At 42.3% G+C, this 19,618-nt stretch overlaps 1 protein-coding gene across 6 annotated transcripts in view; it reads right to left on the bottom strand.

The window, feature by feature from the left end:
- Positions 1-14,957, bottom strand: part of tex2 (testis expressed 2) — a 31,935-nt gene extending 16,978 nt beyond the window's left edge. For 2 of the 6 annotated variants that reach the window (XM_044180934.1, XM_044180933.1), the window contains exons 1-2: positions 14,103-14,957; positions 13,065-13,156 (exon numbers count right to left, since the gene is read on the bottom strand). The gene's annotated coding sequence lies outside the window, so the exon portion shown is untranslated. Of the gene's footprint in view, positions 1-13,064; positions 13,157-14,090 lie in introns of all 6 variants that reach the window. The other 4 variants (XM_044180932.1, XM_044180930.1, XM_044180929.1 and 1 more) reach the window with 4 other exon arrangements.
- Positions 14,958-19,618: the final 4,661 nt, after the last annotated feature.

Here is a 19,618-nt window from a genome sequence, read left to right as displayed (position 1 = left end):
TAAATCTGCTCATTACACTGTTTAGACCCAAAACGTGACTGTTATCAAGGGTGTCATCTCATATAGCAGTCTAACATTAGCCCTATTATGAGACACTTTGCTAAGGTACATGTGGCTAGCTAGCCATGTATCCAGCTGTGTTGAGCTCAACAGCTTTGACTAATGTTAGGTCAATTCTACGCTAACACAACTCTAGCTAACGTCAACTTTTACTGTAATGACGAGCGCTGTGGGTTTTAATAGCATCCCTACAATGTACTGTACTGTAGTCTTTGACTGGATTAAAATATTTACCAAATGTCTTATAGTGTAAGGATGATTATGATGTCATTTTACGGTAAGTGTTGCAATATAGGGCCCCTATAATTATGGGGGAAAAAGGGTTACCTAAAGCTAGCTAGCCATATGCCATATAAGCCAAGATTATCATAGATAACATTACATGAAACACCACCACACAAAGTAACCTAAATCTATAGCTATATGTTGCAAAATTCATTACTCTATCACGAATGATTCATTACTTGATATGACTGAGTCTGAGTCTCCCTCCAGTCAACCATGATATGCAGGTTGTGCAACGAACTGGCAACCACTGGAATGGAAGGGGTGAGGGGAGTGCTTCATCTAGTGGGTGGATGTTATCAGTGTTATCAATAGCACCTTTAACTCCACCCTCCATGGGGCCAGACTGCAGCTGACTAAATGCTGTGAGGAGAAAACAAAGGGAAGGCTGCTAATCTGACTAGTGGATGGATGAAATTCTTTTGATCATTTTAACTTAAATCTGCATTAATTGCTTATTTTGTCCACTTGAGGGCAGCGCAACAAGCTGAAAACAACACTGACATATTATCACCTTACAAAGATGATATGGCATAATGTGTTAGCAAACAGTGGCTTATTTACACATCCAGCAGATACAAAGCAACATTAACATTCATTAGGGGTCATGTTTATGGCCACCTGGTGAAAGTCCAATATTCACTTTCATTTTATCTCTGTTTTGGTTACCACCAACTCCTGAGGGAAATATGTGGATCTTTAATGGCAAAATGTTATGTTCACCTTTGTCTGTCAGCCATTTAGTGTGGTGAATGTAGCTGTTAGCATACTGTTGGTTTATCAGAACCTTTTCATTGAGCGCTGCTGCTGGAAATGGTGATAATGAGAGCGTTGAGACTTAACCAAAACAGTAGAGGGCCATTAAACCAAAACAATGAGCTGAAAGATGCTAAAATGCTCTTTATAACTGAGGGGAACTGCAGAGTCAGATGATTCTCTGTGGGTTCGTCACTTCGTCATATAACCCATTGTTTATATAAAAATATGAATCAGTACAGCTTTAAACTGATGTGGTTAAAAAGGTGGAGATCTTGTGTGTACTAATTCATTTAAAATTATAAATCTCAAAATGCACAGCTTTCAATCAACAAAAATGCCTGAGAGGCAAGTATTCTTATTTAGTCCTTTTATGTACTGATGTTCTGATACGGCTCATTTCATTTGTTGGGTATGTCATTTAGTCCTTAAATTTAGTCTTTTACCAGGCTATGACTGTCATGTATTGCATTATTTCTGTGCTTTATGAGGTCCTAAAAACATAAACATATACATAAAAATAACAAACACTCCTTCCCCCACCCAAGCATAACAATATGCAGGACATAATCACACAACAAAGCAGCTGTTAGGCTCCAGTGATCACAGGAACAAGGCGTCTATTGTACAGTCTCAACACAGCAGAAACAAAGTCATTAATCATGCAGTGATTTCACTGAATGAGGCCTCAAGTTGTTATTGAGTTATTGTGCCCGTTTATTCTTCCACATCGCATAGAGTCCATCATCCCTGGTTAGCATTATCAAACAGGCAGAGCGAGACAAGCACATACACACATATATACCCATGTATAGAACAACACGTACAAACATGCAGTTTGCACACAAAGACAGAGTCACTCTGGCTTTCGGCTGTTTGATAAAAATGACCTGTAATAGAATAAGGAGGGATGGAGAGAAACAAAAGAGCGGTTAGCTTGAGTGATTGTCTTGCATTTCTGAGAAAGCCCCAGCGCCCCTTCGGGCTCTCTGGTTGGCACCGCATCTCCAGAGATTGTATTTGCTGGGATGAAATAACAGAGCATTTGACTTTCCCAGCCAGCCATTCACTTGGCTGTGCTACAATGGGGTGTATGTGTGTGTTATTTTGAGTATGTGTGTGTGTGTTTGTTGCTTCTGCCATGGCTGTGCTAGGGGCACAGCAGATCGAACAAAAACAGAGACAGAAAAAAGAGCAACAAAAAGAAGAAAGATGAAGAGCCTCGGGGGGTCTGTAGAGGCTGCAGACGACCTTTCAGAAACAAGCTTTTGAAGTGAATTCACTTAAAGATGGCAGAAAGGCAAAGATGGAGAGAGAAAATGGGGAGGATGATACAGACGAGAGAAAGTGATGGAGAGGAGAGAGGAGGGAGGAGATGAGTGGGGAGACAGAGCCATGGAGATGGAAGTGGTTGTTGTTGTCATCAAAGCCTGAAGGACGGACTAAAACATTGCGGAGGTTGATGGGGTGAGCAGAGAAGAATGGTTCCAAGTTTCAAGGAGTCAGGTTTTAGGAGGGCACAGCCAAAAGACAAAAGAGACACAGCATCTCTTATTGATGAATAAACCTCATATTCTAAAACTGTCGTGTTGAGTGTGTACTTATGTCCACATGCATACACAACTGAAAAGGTACATAAATAGACACCCAGATTCACACATAGGGATCAACGGAGCAATTTTACACTGATTTCGATCAAGATTAAATTTATCGGCAACTATTTTGATGAAACATAGATGACATGTTAGAAACACGTCTAGTGCTTTTCAGGTTGAATAAAGTGCAACCTGCACAATGTTTGCTGACACACCCACAGTTTTAGTTATTTCCTCTCTCAATGCACCACTGCCATTAACAGCCTTGTGTTTTTTTAGATGGTTGGATGAGGAGGAGAGGAGAGGAGAGGAGGAGAGGAGACAAGACTCATCCAATTAAACAAAGCAAGCAGGGCCACTCTAATCAGCTATAGCCAGCACACTGGGAGACGAAAGAGGAGGGGAGGGAGGTTAAAAGCAGCAGGACACATGAGTGATATAAGAGGCTGAACTGACAGTGAGGGAAAGTGAGTGCAAATTAAACATAGGAGACTGGAGAGAAAAGCAGAAAATGGCACAGAAAAAGCTGTGCAGTGAACTACTTCTACATAAAAAATGTTTTTGGAATATTAGATATCCAAAAATGAATACATTTTCTTATCCACAATCTGTATGTCCCACCCCAAAATCCAGCTTCAACTCAAAATGTACATGTATCTTCATAATTGGACACAGAATGGGGGAAAACATGAGAACGAGAGGTGAAGAATAGGGAGGTACAGACTGAAAGAGAGATGGAGATGTATTTATGGTCAACAGTTTGTGCCACCTTCAGCATATCATTTCTCTCTTCTTTCAGTTGAATGAACCACTGAAAACCACCAATTTACTCAAAATGTTCAGAGCCAAGAAGCACTCTTAATTGATTTTAACTCCTCCAGCTGTGCCTAAAAAAACAACATTTGCTACAGTTTTCTTTATTTTCTGCTCATTTCATTCCTACTAAAACCGTAGCTGATATACTGGAACAGATGCTGCAGCAGATTCCATATGCGCCTACTTTTCAGTCTCTCTTTCTTTCTTTTTTTGACAGACACTCACCTGATCGCCCCCTCCTCGCTCTGCATTTGATGGATGGGTAGATACTTCTGGACTGTCATACACCCTGACAAATATCAGGCCCTGAGGAGGCATGTGGATGGGAGGGGTGAGTGTGTATGTGTGTTCCTTCTTGCCCTGTGAGGACCCACTGTCCTTATACAAGAGTCAGACAGCACCAGGGAGCATGGACTGGGGTACATTTTCACATTTAGAGATTATGGTTGTTGTGCAGCAATGTACATTTTTTATACATTTTTTTCATTTTCAAACTTGTAGTCTTGTAGTCCGATGCTGACTCAAGTGACATCACAACAATTTATCAGACTTCATGCAGCTCCCTTTGGAGCCACAAAAGGCTTTATACAACTTTTTTCTCATATGTTAACAGACTTGAATGCGTAAGTCTTTTAAAGTCTCTTAGCACAAAAGGGCCTCAATATATCTGTATTTGTGGGAGTTATGGAGTTAGTCATGGATCAATAACAATGACTCAACAGTTATTACAGCAGGTGCTGAGATTTTTGGCTTTTAAAAACCCACTTTCAAGCCTGTGCTCTGATTTGGAAATAACATATCCACAGCCTTGCAATGACGAGGAGGATGTGGGCTGAGCAAACCACAGTCAAAGTGGGATTATTTGCATCATGATATATTTTGCAGTTGGATTTTTGCTTGCTGTATTTGTTCAAATGACAACTTCACCATTCTGTCTACTTCACTTCACCCTAATCTGTGCCAGAATCTTGTCAGTGTAGTTCCTTGGCTGCACTCGATAAAAATCCCAAACTACTGAATACTTATCTTTAAATAACAGCGTGCTGATGTGATTGGATGCGTCAGCAGGTGTCGAGGACAGACTGACATGACCTCTACTGAAGGATGTTAAGTTAGCATGCCAGATTTCCACAGAGAGAAGATCAAATAGAAAAGTAAAGCAAGGAAAAGAAATGAAGGCTGCCGTCAGGAGCATACTGAGCGGATGACTGTGTGGAAAAATTTAGCAGGAGGAAAATGGAGAGCAAGTCAAGTAAGAAGCAAGTCGGAAAGCATTAAAAGGGGAGGGTGACAGCGGGAAGATAGATCTGGTGAAACAGAGAGATTGGAGCTGAACACGGGACGCACAGAGAGAGAGGCTGACGGAGCAGTCGACTGACACTAACAGCCCACATGCACAGAGGCATGCAGTTGCCTGGATGTGTACGTATGCAAACAAAAAAGGGAGGATGGACTGAGGGATTCAGGTAATGAGCAGAGAGCTCCTAAAGCAGGTAGAGAGAAATAGAAAAAGACACAAAGGCTGAGGAGGGTCCCTTGTCCTCCAGCACACTACAGGCCAGTCACAAAACAGCAGAGAGCAGGTAAACACACCACAAGCCTTTTTTCATGCTCCACTGCTCTCTCCAGGGAAGATTGGTCCCAGTTGTCACTAGCACTCTGGTTACACCACACGCATATACAGTACTGCACTCTCACATATATGTAGATGTACTGTACACCTTTATAAAGGAATGCAGCAAGGGAATAAGGGGAGAAATGACAAGAAAGTAAGATTTTCACCGGGTGTTTCCATTGTTTCTTTTAAAAAACAATGAGACAAGACAGGAAAATAGACAAGGGGCAGGAAGAAGAGCTTAGCATAGATGTAGAAATGGCAGGTTCATTGTCACATCACCTTTACAAGGCGACATGTAGGCCAAACTACACCCTCTTTGACTTACCACAGAAGGAAACTCTGACCTGACACTTGACAGTGAGGAAGCGACACAAGCAGCAGTTCTTAAAATAGCTGTCGAGGTGTTAGTCCCATAACACCGGGGCCGGCCACTTAAAGCACTTGCTGGAGGACAGATAGACGGAGGAATAAAGGGGTGTGCATGGAGACAAGAAAAGGACAGAGCCTCAAGGGAAATGACTGGCTTTCCAGGAAAAGGCGAAAAAGTGACGCAAGCACAAAGGTTTTGAGCATGACTGCTCTCTCCACAGTGGTATCTGCCGTACACAAGCCAGTGCTTATTAAGGTTTGATCAAAACTGTATAAGCTTTTTTTTATTAAGCTGCAGACGACATTTATATGCCAATATTCAATATTAGGGCTTGAACTAGCAATTACTTTCTTTAACAATTAAAGTGACAATTGCTTTTCCATTAATCAATTAATTGATTATTCTATAAAATGCCAGAGATTTGTGGAAAAAAATCACAATTATCCAGAGCCCAAGTTTTATCTGACTAAAACCCAAAGATATTAATTTTATTAACATAGAAGACAAAGAAAATATTTACATTTGAGAAACTGGAACCAGTGAATTTTGGGCACAATTAATCGATTATTTAAATTGTTGCAAATTAATACTCTCTTGATTAATATGCATTCTGTGTTTGTTGCCAATTGATTTCCTGTTGATTGACTTGTCAGTGGACTAATCATATCAGTTCCATTCAATATCGTTGAATATTAACATATAATAAAACAGTGCAATGTTTCCTCCAGAGTTTGTAAAAAATCCTGTGAAACAGCATGCATGACATAAGCCCTGTTGTAGCACACCTATTCAATGTTACAGATTAATATAAGAACCTCCACTGTTGAATGTCTTTGGCCTTTGATAAAGAATGATTCATATGAAATGCAATAAAAGAGTCAAATAAAAAAAAAATTTAAAAAGGCAAAGAAAATATACTTTCACAGCCGGCTTTACAGACTGTTTTGATGTAGCTGTTTCAGTAGGGGACCTCCATCATATTGACAGTGAACAACACTGACTGCCTGAAACTCAATATAATGTTTGATGTGTCAATATGCCTGTTAGACAATACATTTGGGTAACAGACATGCACTCAAACCTCCAAATGCACATGTGAACACTCAAACTGTGTGCAGAGCTGTTCCCTGAGCACATCGACTAGCAGTATTATGAGCTCCAGCAGCATCAGAGGAAACACTGAGCGGAGGTTTTGATGGTGAGCATCACTGCTCTGAATCATGCAGCCCTCTCTTAATGAAAGGAGAATAAAACAACAATAAAACAACAGCCAGGGAGATAAAGCGCACTCACGCAGCTGCGCTGGATCAAACCGTTTTCTTCACCTCGCTCTCTCTCTTTCTAACTCAGAATCCACCATCAACACGTCAAACATCAAACCTTGCAGTGCAGATCATCTGGTGGTTGCCATGCCAACAGTGAAGCTTTCATCTTGTTCCGCACTTGTGTCCTTTTGGTTGACAGGGCAGCTCCTCCTCATTGTATAACCTTGGTCTCCTAGTGAAGGGTTCTTAGTGTGTGTGTGTGTGTGTGTGTGTGTGTGTGTGTGTGTGTGTGTGTGTGTGTGTGTTTTAGTATGCATAGGCGCTAAACCAAAGCACAAAAAATAATGGAAAAAGCTTAGATCTAGGCCTACCTCTTTGAGAAGGGTGAAAGACAGAGAGAAAGTTTGTGTTTGTACATCATTTAACTGTATTGGGAAACATCGTCTCAAAGATGAAAGAGTGCCTGATCAATTAATAACCTCTAATTATGGTTGTCAACATCAATACAGGTTCTCCTGACAACTTTAGCTGTTGACTCCGATCTTCTCTATGAGCGTTGAGACATAAACACGCTCGTTTTCATCATTACAAGCTGCTGATTTGCTCAAGTAGTGCCATATGGGCTCCACGTCGATAAATATCGATGTCTGGTGCCGCCTAACCTGATTTGGACAGTTTCGAGATCAAAAGGTGGATGAACACGCAGTCCTGACTGAACACACACACAAACATGCAGGCATCCAAATATATTAAGCAATTTATAATTTTAATTTTATTTATTTTTATCTGTGTAAAAGTTGCTTGACAGCCCGCAAACAGCCGGAGGGTTTGGTATTACTCATAATCCACCCAATCACATGATGAATGGAGTGATGGAGGGAGGGAGACGTGGGCGTGCGTTATGCTTTTATCCTTTATGGCCACCAGGAATAAGTGGCCCATGTTACTTTTAGTAGTGCTGTTTTGCAGAATTTTAAGAGTGCAGGGAATACAGTAAGTCTGATTAGTGATTGAAAGCCATAAAAGGAAGACTGTGAAAATGAGGACGGGAAGATACTAACCTGTGGCTAATAAAAATAAGAATCTTAAATATAATATTTGAAATTAGTATTAATAGATCCCTGTGTAGGGTTGTTGCATGTTAACAAAAAGAAACCCTTCAAATGACATTTACATTTATGTTTGTACACCGTGTTTACCCAAAGTACCTCTTGCTAGAGGCAGCACTGCCAGACCGACATCATTAGAAGATTCTAGGCCACTGAAAGCAGCTCAAAATATCTAATCCACTTATATTTTTTCCCCATTTTTGACAGTGATGTGCCACACAATAAAGGCATCAGTGCAGAGACTGAGCAGAATTAGCATATTAGTTACACAATCACACAAAGTCATCAGCGCTGGTGGTAAGTGAGAACTGGTCGATAATTTCTGAAATATTAGTTACCGAAAAGCTCCTTTTCTCCATCTTAAGTAGAACAAACATGAAACAGTTATCGGATAGTATCATCTTAGGTGATTTAAGATAAGGCTGTACATGATGAATCTCACAGAAGCCCACCTGTAATAGGTGAAAGGCCCACTTACTTTGTATAAAACTTACATAGACGCAACAGCATTGCGGTAGCATACACTTTAGCTGAATTGTAGTTAACTAGGTGGCCAATACTGTACATCGTCAACTAACATATAACTAGGAGTCATACCTTAAGTGTCAAGTGTGTACTGTGTGTGTTCATAAGATAAGACAAATGCATAATGTAAGGAAGCATAGATCATATCTGATTCCTCTGTGGTAATACCAGGCTGATAGAGATAAGGCTAGCGTTATTCTATATTTTTGTCAACAAATCCCTCAAAAAGACCAAAACCAACAAGCATGTTGGATCCTACTGAAGATGTAAATCTTTTTTAAAAAGGGGGCAGCTGGGTACTTCTTAGCTTTTAGCAAACGAAAATACTGCATTTGTCTGGGACTATTTTCAGCCATGGATTAATACACATTTGGTGCCCTAGTGCCCTCCCTTCCTCTTCACCATCTACACCACGGACTTCAGCTACCACACAGAGTCCTGCCACCTTCAAAAGTTTTCTGATGACTCTGCTGTGGTGGGAAGTATCAGCGGTGGTGATGAGACGGAGTACAGGGCTGTGGTGGGGAACTTTGTCTCATGGTGTGAGCAGAACCATCTGCAGCTCAATGCGACAAAGTCTAAGGAGCTGATTGTGGATCTACGGAGGGCCAAGGCACCAGTGACCCCAGTTTCCATCCAGGGGGTCAGTGTGGACATTGTGGAGGATTACAAGTACCTGGGAGTACACTTGGATAATAAACTGGACTGGACCAAGAACACGCAAGCTGTTTACAGGAAGGGCCAGAGCCGCCTCTATTTTCTGAGGAGGCTGAGGTCCTTCAACATCTGCTGGACAATGCTGAAGATGTTTTATGAGTCTGTGGTGGCCAGTGCTATCCTGTATGCTGTTGCATGCTGGGGCAGCAGGTTGAAGGTAGCGGACGCTAACAGGCTCAACAAACTGATCCGTAAGGCCAGTGACATTGTGGGGGTGGAGCTGGACTCTCTAGCGGTGGTGTCAGAGAGGAGGATGCTGGCCAAACTACACGCCATCTTGGACAGTGTGTCCCACCCACTCCATGACGTGCTGGTCAAACAAAGGAGCACCTTCAGCGTAAGACTCATCCCCCCAAAATGCACCACAGAGCACCACAGGAAGTCATTCCTGCCTGTGGCCATCAAACTCTTTAACTCCTCCCTCTAAGGGTTAGTCTGTATGACTCCTCCCTGTATGATCTCACTAAACTGGACATTGGATCATTACATCTCTGCTATACTTGAACAATTGTGCAATATTCTGTGTATTACTCCCGTGCAATATTTAGTGTTCCTATGTTAGTTTTTCCTATTTATGGATATTGATATTATATACATCCATTACTGCTGTGCAATATCTTAATAATCTCAACAAGCTACACTTAACTCGACAGTACAGGCACCACTACTTATTACTTATATTATTACATTGTATTATTATACTGTATTATTATCATCATCAACCGGTAAACCCACTTGGTACCTCACACTTATTTTATCTTATACTTATACCCACCTGGTACTATAGTGTTTTTATAGTGTATTGTATTATATTTTTTGCTAGTACTTTCTTCTGTGTGCTTCTGTGTGCTTTCCTTTCGGGAATCAATAAAGTATTTCTGATTCTGATTCTGATTTACAGCAGCAGGACAGTGTGGGATTGACTCAAAATAAACTCAATGACGTGTTTTTAACTGTTTTTGAACAATGGAGCTCTATGGCACAGCAGAATAAGACATACCAGGCTTTGGCTACACAGACAGTACTAGTAGAATTCATCGTGCATAGGTGAAGTGCAGGCGTGTATCAGTTAACCTACACTTAAACTGCACTGCATTCACCTCATACATAAAACTGGCTTGCATGCTGCATACCAAGGGTGTATTCAGTGTGCAGTTCAAATCTCTGTGTGTGATCTAGTCAACAAAGACTTCCTCCTTTCTCTCTAACCTTAACTTCCTGTTTGGCGAGATAGCCGCAACAAGAGGAAAGCACCACCCATTACTCTCTCGTTCTCTCTTTAGTGTAAAAAACAGATGTAGCTTCAGCAAAATTACTTCTTTTTCCAGCTGCAGTAAATCACTGCTTATAGGATAGCTCAGCTGGGGAGTATGTGCTTCAGTCAATGTGCTTTTATTAAATTCATATACTGGTGAAAAGCTGGTCATAGAGTACGCACACACACACACACACACACACACACACACACACAGACATGGCAGCGTCAGAAGCCATTAGCTGTGACACTTGTGGCTGCTCGTCTTAGTGACAAGCGTCGAGGACTGCTCCACTGGCTTTTCCATTTAAACAGTGAGTGTTGTGTAGGATAATGTGCATATACAGTACATGTGTGAATGCATTCATGCATGCGTGTGTGTGTGTGTGTGTGTGTGTGTGTGTGTGTGTACGTCCTCCTGTCGTGTCAGAATAGTACTGCATGTGCGTTATCTTGCAAAGCAATCCATAAGCAAAGTCACACTTTCCGCAGCACTTGACATCACAATCACATTCATTATCATTGTGGCTTTTTCAGATCACATTTTGCATTTTCTTTTCCAGAACTCTGACCACAGATACACTACATGGCCAAAAGTATGTGGACACTCATAAGTGCTGTTTGAACATCTCATTCCAAGTCAATGGGCATTAATCTGCCATTATAGCAGTCACTCTTCTGGGAAGGCTTTCCACAAGAGTTTGAAACCTGTCCAAGAACTTGCATCCATTCAGCCACAAGAGTGTCGATGAAGTCGTGCTCTGATGTTGGGCAATAAGGCCTGGCTTGCAGGTGGTGCAACTCATTCCAAAGGTGTTGGATGGGGTTGAGGTCAGGGCTCTGTGCGGGTGAGTCAAGTTCTTCCACCATTACTTTATGAAATTTGCTTTGTGCATGGGGGGCATTGTCATGTTGAAACAGGAAAGGGTGTTTCCTAAACTGTTGCCACAAAGTTGGAAGCACACTATTGTCTGAAATATCATTGTATGCTGTAGCATGAAGATTGGAAACTAAATTGGAACAGAGGACCCCAAACCCTGAAAAACTGCCTCAGCGCAAAGGTATAGAAAAGTATGTGTCTACATACTTTTGGCGGTGTACCTCCAGCCTAGTCAGAGCAGTTAAAAGGCAACAAATTAATGCCTGTGGGGGATTAATACTTAACAACTTCACCGGGCTGGCACTGCCCATCATCTTATCATGCAAGGATCTGCTATCAACCTTAGAACAAGGGAAACAGATTCAGTTACACCTTTGAGGACAAAACCCCTGTCTTGTGAACAAAATAAGAACTGTAGCAGAGTGTTATAGTACATAGTGTGACAGTATTTACAAATTAATTTTGATATTTGTAAAGAGAAGTTGAGGTCTAACAAGAATGAGCTGAAGCACGCACATACAACTTTACTTCTCAAAACTCTTAACAGAAACAATACACATATCCTATAATCTAGTCTTCTATTCTATATTCTCTATCCTCCAGCATATCTAGAGATACATTGTTTTATCTGGCTCAGTTTTGTATCAGTTGACATCCTACCTGAGTAGCAGGAATACCCCTGGTGATTACTATTATAGAAATCTAATATGTAGTGAGCTACAGGGGCTGCCTCTAGCACCTTCCTCTTGTACACATTACTACAAACATTGGATATGTCACCAAATTCTCTTATTTCCCTGTCTCCTGTTGATGGTACAGCATCATTGTAGTCAAAGTATATCACTTTGAATGTCATTAAGTCATCACTATACAATTAGAATATTGTATTACTGACCTCACTTCTCAAAGTCGTCTTTACCTTAAAAGCTTTAGAACTAAAACTGGTTCCCAGATTGAAATAAGTACAACACATGCACATATAAACATGTACACTGTCCTGACCTTGACCAGCATGGTGTGGATCCATGTGGGCTTAAAGTTTCACTCTGACACTGGTTCAAACCATGACAGGGAAGTATCAGGATCGGCCTCTGACTCAGAGTCACCTCGTAAGACAGCCTCAGGCTGAATTATTTTAACTTTGCGTGAAATGTTAACTGCAGTTCAACTTGAAAGTTCGCAGCCTGCAGAACACACATGTAAACACAGACACATGGTATACACACAGACGCATCCAATAACATCCACTTCTTCAGCGTTACACTTACACACAAACATCAATGGTTTTTTAGTTATTGTTGTATTTTGGCTTTTCTGTGAATCTCCAGTGTTACAGAATGAAGGCCTTGTGACAGCCCCCTTTTTTATTCACAAACAATAGCTTATTCAGATGGTTCAGCTGCCACTGTTTGCTTTTCCCCTCACAGCAATTTGTCTAATTAAGCTTAAGCAAGAGTATTCCCTTTAGACTTGCCGACACAAGCCCTCTTCATCTACAAACACACCTCAGTGTGGGACACAGATGTTGGTGTAAAAAAAAGTCATAAATGCAGCATGTGAAAATGTAAAAATATATACAAAAACACATCTTTGCTTTCAGACAGGAGCCATGTGCATGTGTAACACTAAGGATGTGAATGAGGTTTGGGATTGAGTGAAGAGAAGTCGAGATGATGGAGACACAATTTAAGGAGAGGAAAGTGAGGCAGGGAGGAGCCGTTCAAGGCCATGGATCAATTCCAGCGCTACCACCTCCCACACACACACATACAAACACACACACAAGGTCAAAGGAGGAGAGGAAAAGTCTTACCTTGAGATTTCAGAGGCATTCAGTCTCCTTATGCAACACAACTTGCACTGACACACTGAACACCACAGCCATGGATCATGGTGCTAACACGCCTAGAAACACAGAGACAGGGAGATACATTTGTTTAATGGGTATTGTATAGCTGTTATCCATCATATACAACATCTGATGCTGATGTTGTGAACTTGTGTCTTGCATGAAACTTGATGTTTTAAACAGCCACAACTTCAGATGTAAGTGGGACATCAGGGTGGGCAAGTGGTAGGTTTTTAACAGTGATAAAAGCTCAGTGTCATGCAACATCTTACTGTTACTTCTACAGGACGTGGATCTAGCCACTTTTTAAACATATTTTCACACACTTCTGTATTAGAAGCCACATTACAGCTCCTTGGGAAGAAACTCCCTCTAAATGATCTGATAAGCAATGTTACACAGGCCTACAGTGATCTATCCCTGGAATAAAGAGGGGATTTGACGCAATTAGGTGACACAGAGATGAAAGTCTGAGTGATCAATGTTTTGTATGGCTGTGATGCTGTGGCCTGCTAGAGAGAGAACCAAGAAGGGAGGAGAGGAGAGGATCCAGTAGCTCATGTACAGTTCACAGCAGGCTACATGGATAATGAGCCACAGTTGCCCCACAGATGCATCAGACAGTGCCACTTCTTAGAATAAATAATCAGCCAACACAGCTGTAATAGACAACATGATCCAAATGTGCTTTAATAGAGAGGTTTACCACAGTACACTGGGCTGTACTGTAGCATCCTGACTGTAATGTAAAAGGAAGGGGACATTTCTGCTCGTGCATTTCTTTTCTATTAACACTAATAATCTAATAAAACATTTTTTTTAAAGCTACATCTCCTCTCTCAATCCGCCCCTTTGTCCTCCTCACATCTTGTCTTTAGCTGTGCGCTGGTTTATATCTGAGGGAACCAGGCTGCAACACATCCATGGACCCAACAGCTGATTCTTAAAGCAAACCGACAAAAGAAAAAAAAAAAGAAAAAGCAAAGGTACCTTTAATCTTACCGTACTTATCGCATCTTCATGTGCAGGCCACTTGGTCTCGCTCTGCATCCAGCGCTTTGAATCTGCGTAATGCGATGAGGATCCCTGCGTGGAGCGCTTTTTTTTTCGCAGCCCGGAGCCTGCGGACGGAGCACGGCGGGCTGTCGAGGGGCTGGCTGGCCTGTGCATCCAGCAAGTGTCCACAGCAGACAGCGCCACAGTGATCAAACCAGATCCCCGGCACGGCTTTTTTTCTTTTTACGCCACAAATGCACGAGCTCTCTGGGCGTGTGTTGTTTTGGTGAATGGGAGACGGTCAGCGCCACACCCCCTCCTCCTCACCATTTAAATGATATTTACACCCACAGAAGAGGCGTCCCTCGTCGGCATTCTGGCGATTCATATTTTATTGTGTTGCAGCAGGAGTGTGAGTTGCGTCACGGCGTTGCAGTATGCCTATAAGACGCGGATTCCCCGCCACAAACAGATCTGTCTCCTTTTAATAAAGGCTACAATGTGATCAGCAGGTGAAAACGCTATAGCTCAATAATAAAAAGTAAAAGCGGCGCACACAACCTGCCCCTGGATCAGATCCACCAGGTGCACACTGTGTCCGGTAGCCGGCAGGTCCATCCGAATTTCGGCTCGTTTAATCTGATTATTTTCGCTTGGACAGGCCGCCACCTACCGGGCTGTGGAGATTACATCAGGGGAAACAGTCCACGTGAGAGGTGTCTCTCTGCGCAGCCGTTTCCTCTCTCACCTGACATCACCTGTAAAATAGCCTATTATTTACAGATCCTCCGTTTTGATCGATCTACAAATGTTGATCGACGCATCTGAGATGATTCTCGGCAGCAACATGAGAGCAGAACTCCCGTCTGAGTGGTGTAGGGATCCATCTAGTGGACACTGATGCGTCAGCCACGGATAGGCACACAGTAAATCTCACATATGACATATTCATATTCGCTGACAGGAAATATGCTTAGTAATTACTTTCTTCTTCTTCTTCTTCTTTCTTTCTCTAATTTTCTTCTTAATCTTCACATAAAACATTCAGCATCTTATTGTAGTGCACTTGATTTGATGGTTTGGTCACATTTGATGTCATAGTGTTCATGAGCAGGCTACTTTTAAGATGAAAAAACAATGTATGATAATGATGATGTGTATATTATTACCAAAAAGGATCAATTTCTCCTTGAATCATCATCACTTTCTTGTTCCAGTGAATGTGTTGAACCTATGAAAGCCCTTCATTTGAGCGGTATTACAACTGTTTACAAAATACTATACATGTCATTAATACAAGCCAGGTATACCTTTAAATTAAGTAAATAAAAAATATATATGATACTGATAACTGATATCGAATATATATTAAATATAGATTCATAAATTATGTGTCCTTTTAGATGCATTAAAGATGAGTTTATGGTAGTTTGTCAAATGATTGAATCTCATTTAAGGCAGTTGTATGACTGCAAAGTGAACTATATCCAAATCCATATATAAACAGGCAGTATGTATGATCCACTGCAAATCACCTGAATACTTTCTCTAGTGTGATTTGACTGTTGGATTAAGTCTGTAGTCTCCCTGTAGTTTTCCACCGGAGGATCCTGCTCATATTGGGGAGAACATTGGTAACTGGTGCACATACAAGCAGCACCACCTTCAGGCCATAGTGAGCAATTAAGGCCAGTTGTTGTGCCATAGATGTGATATATAAACCATAGAAAGGGAGAGCGATTTTTTTTTTCTGCAGTTAAACTACTGACTTTTTACTTACTGACGGGTCAAAAGGAAATTAACCCTTGAATCTCTGAAGGAGGGGTGCACGGTGGCAGAGCGGCTAAAGCTCCTGCCTCCCAATAAGGAGATCGTGGGTTCGTGGGATCGATTCCCGGACCAGACCAACATCACACAATCTCTCTGGGTGGAGTCTGCATGTCCTCCCCGTGTTACCGTGGGTTCTCTCCGGGTTCTCCGGCTTCCTCCCACCGTCCAAAGACATGCATGTGTAGGTTAATTGATAACTCTAAAATTGCCCGTATTGAATGAATGTGAGAGTGAATGGTTGTCTGTCCTTGTCTGTGTCTGTGTTAACCCTGCGACGAGTTGGCCACTGTCCAGGGTGTACCCTGCCTAAGGCCCAAAGTCACTGGGATAGGCTCCAGTCACCCGCGACCCCTAACGGGAAATGGATGGATGGATCTCTGAAGGAAAGAAGCTTTGACAATAAGTTGTCTGTGACTGACCTGTGTGTTGATCATCCACTGATGTTTCAGGATGTAAGCAGGATGCTCTCCTGATGTCCCGCATCTTCCCACCACTGTCCCTGTTGTGAACAAAGACTTTCTATCCACTCCTCACAGTGGACACTTGCTCCACCTTGTTGTGAAAAGGCGTGATCCCATCAAAACTAAATTAAATACAAAATAGCCAACATGGTATGTTGGAGAAGAGTTGAGTTTCATTTTCTGGTCTGCGCTTATATGTGTGTTCTCATTTTTAAAGCAATTTTATCCTTTATTACAGAGAGTAGAAGAGAGATGACATGCAACAAAGGTCCCAGGGCAGACTTAAACCAGGGATGTTGCAGTCCATAGATAGTGTCTTAATCCCAAAGGCCGTAATCAAAACCAACGCTTCTTCTTTCATCCCATACCAGGATGGTGACATTACCTAAAACACCTTGTTGAAGAAATGAATAACCAAAGATCAAATTAGGCATGCATTATTTAGGCGTCATGTTATATTGAATTTCAAAGGTCATTCGTGACAACTGGGCAAACTCCATCTGTTGATGAAGATCATGTCATATGATCAAACACTCCAGAACAGCTACTTAATGGACCATGTGACAGTTTTTGCAACGGTCATGTCATGTGAGAGAGAGTGATGTTTTGATACAATTTTTAGAAGACAGCTGGTCTGCAATGTGATGCAGAAATATGGAGTGCAGTTTCACAGTGTACCTGAGAATGTCTACATAATGGGTACATTTTTATTCATCACAAATGTCTCAGTATTGTTTACGTTGACATGTACTTGAGGTGTAAAAAAAGAGGAAATTAAGAAAACAATACTGGGTCAGTTATCACTTATATAACCGGGGCTTGGCCTTTTGTAAGGTTTCAGTAGCTCCCTCTACCTCTCAAAAGTTGTTTAACAGTATGATTCACATCAAAGCACTCAGGACCCCTGCTGCTAAACTCAAAGGCCAGACAGCCCATCTCCACGCTGACGCTCTAATAACCATCCCTTTATGAAGTTCATAAAACCCACTCCTCACTAGATCACTGCAGATGGTGGGCCAGGCTAATAGATGGAAAAATAGCACAGGCCGCCACCTCGCTTGGACCCCTTTGAACTGATCCGTATGCAGATTGAACAGGGGGGCAACCATATGCATGTTTCTGTGTGTGTTTGAAAGGACTCATTCTCTTGTGTGTAACTGTGGGTGTGTGTGTGTGTACTTGTGTGTCCTCATCCTTATCCTGTCACAGTGGGGGAGAGACATGAAAGCCTTTCTACAGTGTTTGGTAATGGCAAAGACCTCCGTTATACCTAAACAGCATAAGAGACGACAACCTCATCAGGACACGGTCGAATCCAGACATCAACACACACACACACACATACTGCATAGATGTGCACACACCTTTGGGGCAGCTGACCAATCAATAGTCTTGACTGTGTAAAAGTGCACAGAAGTGTGTACAGGGTGCTTTTTCTTTTCCACACAGGACATTCTTTGTTGTGTGTAACCTTTTGATCTAAATGAGAAAAAAGGGGCTTAGGTAGGCCAATGTGTTTGAAAGGGGAGGTTATGCTAAAAGTGGAGGGGGGGTGGTGAGTTGCCACCTTTTCATCTTACCTCTCTTCTGTTCAGCTTTATAACGAATGTCAACTCTGATAACAAAGCCTCATTTGCATATCATAATCCCCATCTCTCGACCTTCTGATCAGGTGTACATGGAAGCGCGGCTGTGTTCTTTCAAAAACGAGAAAAAGATAGAGAGCAAGAGAGGAAAAAACTCTGTTCACTTTGAAAGCTCTGTGCCAGAGTTCAAATAACACTAAAACATGTGCACGGTATTGAGTGGCTGATTTGTATTTAAAAGAAGAAAGGCTGAGGGATGGAGGGATAAAAGGAGGTCAGGGAGGGGAGACTGAGGGAACTTTCTGGAGCTAGAGAGGTCCAAAATCCTTTGGATCTCATGTCACTATACATACAGAGGAGGGCCCTTTTCTATTCAATGAACTTAAACATGATGTGTTAAGTACACTGACTGCTACAAAATTATGTAATTTTTTGCCTAAAATTTTGTTTTTTGGCTATTATTGAATGGCAAGGAATTGGCAATGAAACGTTATCTAATGTTATCTTGATTTTCATCATCACCAAAGCAGCTTCTTTCCTTTCCTTTTTGTCCCATTCAGGCTTCACACTGACAAACAGCTGAGCAAAACTCCTTCAAGCTCGAGCTTCAAAGGAGGTGCTGCTGCTGGGTGATGGCAGAGCAAGAAAAAGAAGCGTGCACTTGTGGCATGGCTTACTGCAGAGGTCAAGGTGTGTGTCTGTGTGTGTGTGTGTGTGTGTGTGTGTGTGTGTGTGTGTGTGTATGAGTGTTATTAGCCACTCTGCATGCCATAGCAACAGATCCAAAGGTCACGGACCACCCCAACTGTGTGTTCACACACTTCATCATCTACCACCACACTGATCAATAGTGGCTGGGCTGTTCATACAGGGCAGAAGGTTTGGATGGCTACCAATACAATGTGTTTCTGCCTTCTCTCTGTCAGACACTCCTTCTTGGCTTGTACACGCTGTTCTCAGCAGCCTATGGTTTCTGAATCCCAGTTGTGAAGACCAGACGTCCTTTCCCATGAGTGAAGAGGGCCTCCAGCAGAGCTGCTTCAGCTCCTCCACATTCTCATAGTCCTCCGTTTGGCCAGAGTTGTAAAGCTGGGCCCTGGGAGTCGCCCGCCTCCACTCTGATCCACTCAGCCCAGCTCTGCAGCAGAGGCTGTCCTGCCAGCTCCTTTATCCCAGCTACCGCACACCCAGGGCGGGCAAAGCCAGACTGACAGTCCCCCGCTGCCTCCAGAGCCTCGGTCTCATTTCGGCACACCACCCCTCTCAGCTTTTCAGTCTTCGAAGCAATTAGAAGGAGATCCCTTTCTTTTGTCGTCTATCCGTAGAAAGAAGAAAAGTGAGAGAATGAGAAAAAAAGAAGAAGGAGGGCCAAGTTGTTGGTGGTGGTGGAGCTCAGGCCTAGCCAGGAGCCACTTGTGAAGCCCTGGGTATTAGGACTCACATGGTTTGTTTGGAAAGGCTTCTCCAGGGGCCAAAGTGGGATTACGTTGCAGATTGCAAGTTCCCATGGAAGGGGCCTATACCAGCGAGGGCTTTGGTGGGTGGGTTTCAGGTTGGGGGCCATAGAAGAGGTCTTTATGAGTTTGGGGTCTGTCTGAATGGAAAGGGCCAACTCTCAGCATGCTAGCCCTCCATATTAGATGGA

This window comes from Siniperca chuatsi, linkage group LG21 (assembly GCF_020085105.1).
Source record: "Siniperca chuatsi isolate FFG_IHB_CAS linkage group LG21, ASM2008510v1, whole genome shotgun sequence".
Lineage (NCBI taxonomy): Eukaryota > Metazoa > Chordata > Actinopteri > Centrarchiformes > Sinipercidae > Siniperca > Siniperca chuatsi.
The sequence above is the reverse complement of the archived record's forward strand: the minus strand, read 5'-3'. Positions and strand labels throughout refer to the sequence as shown.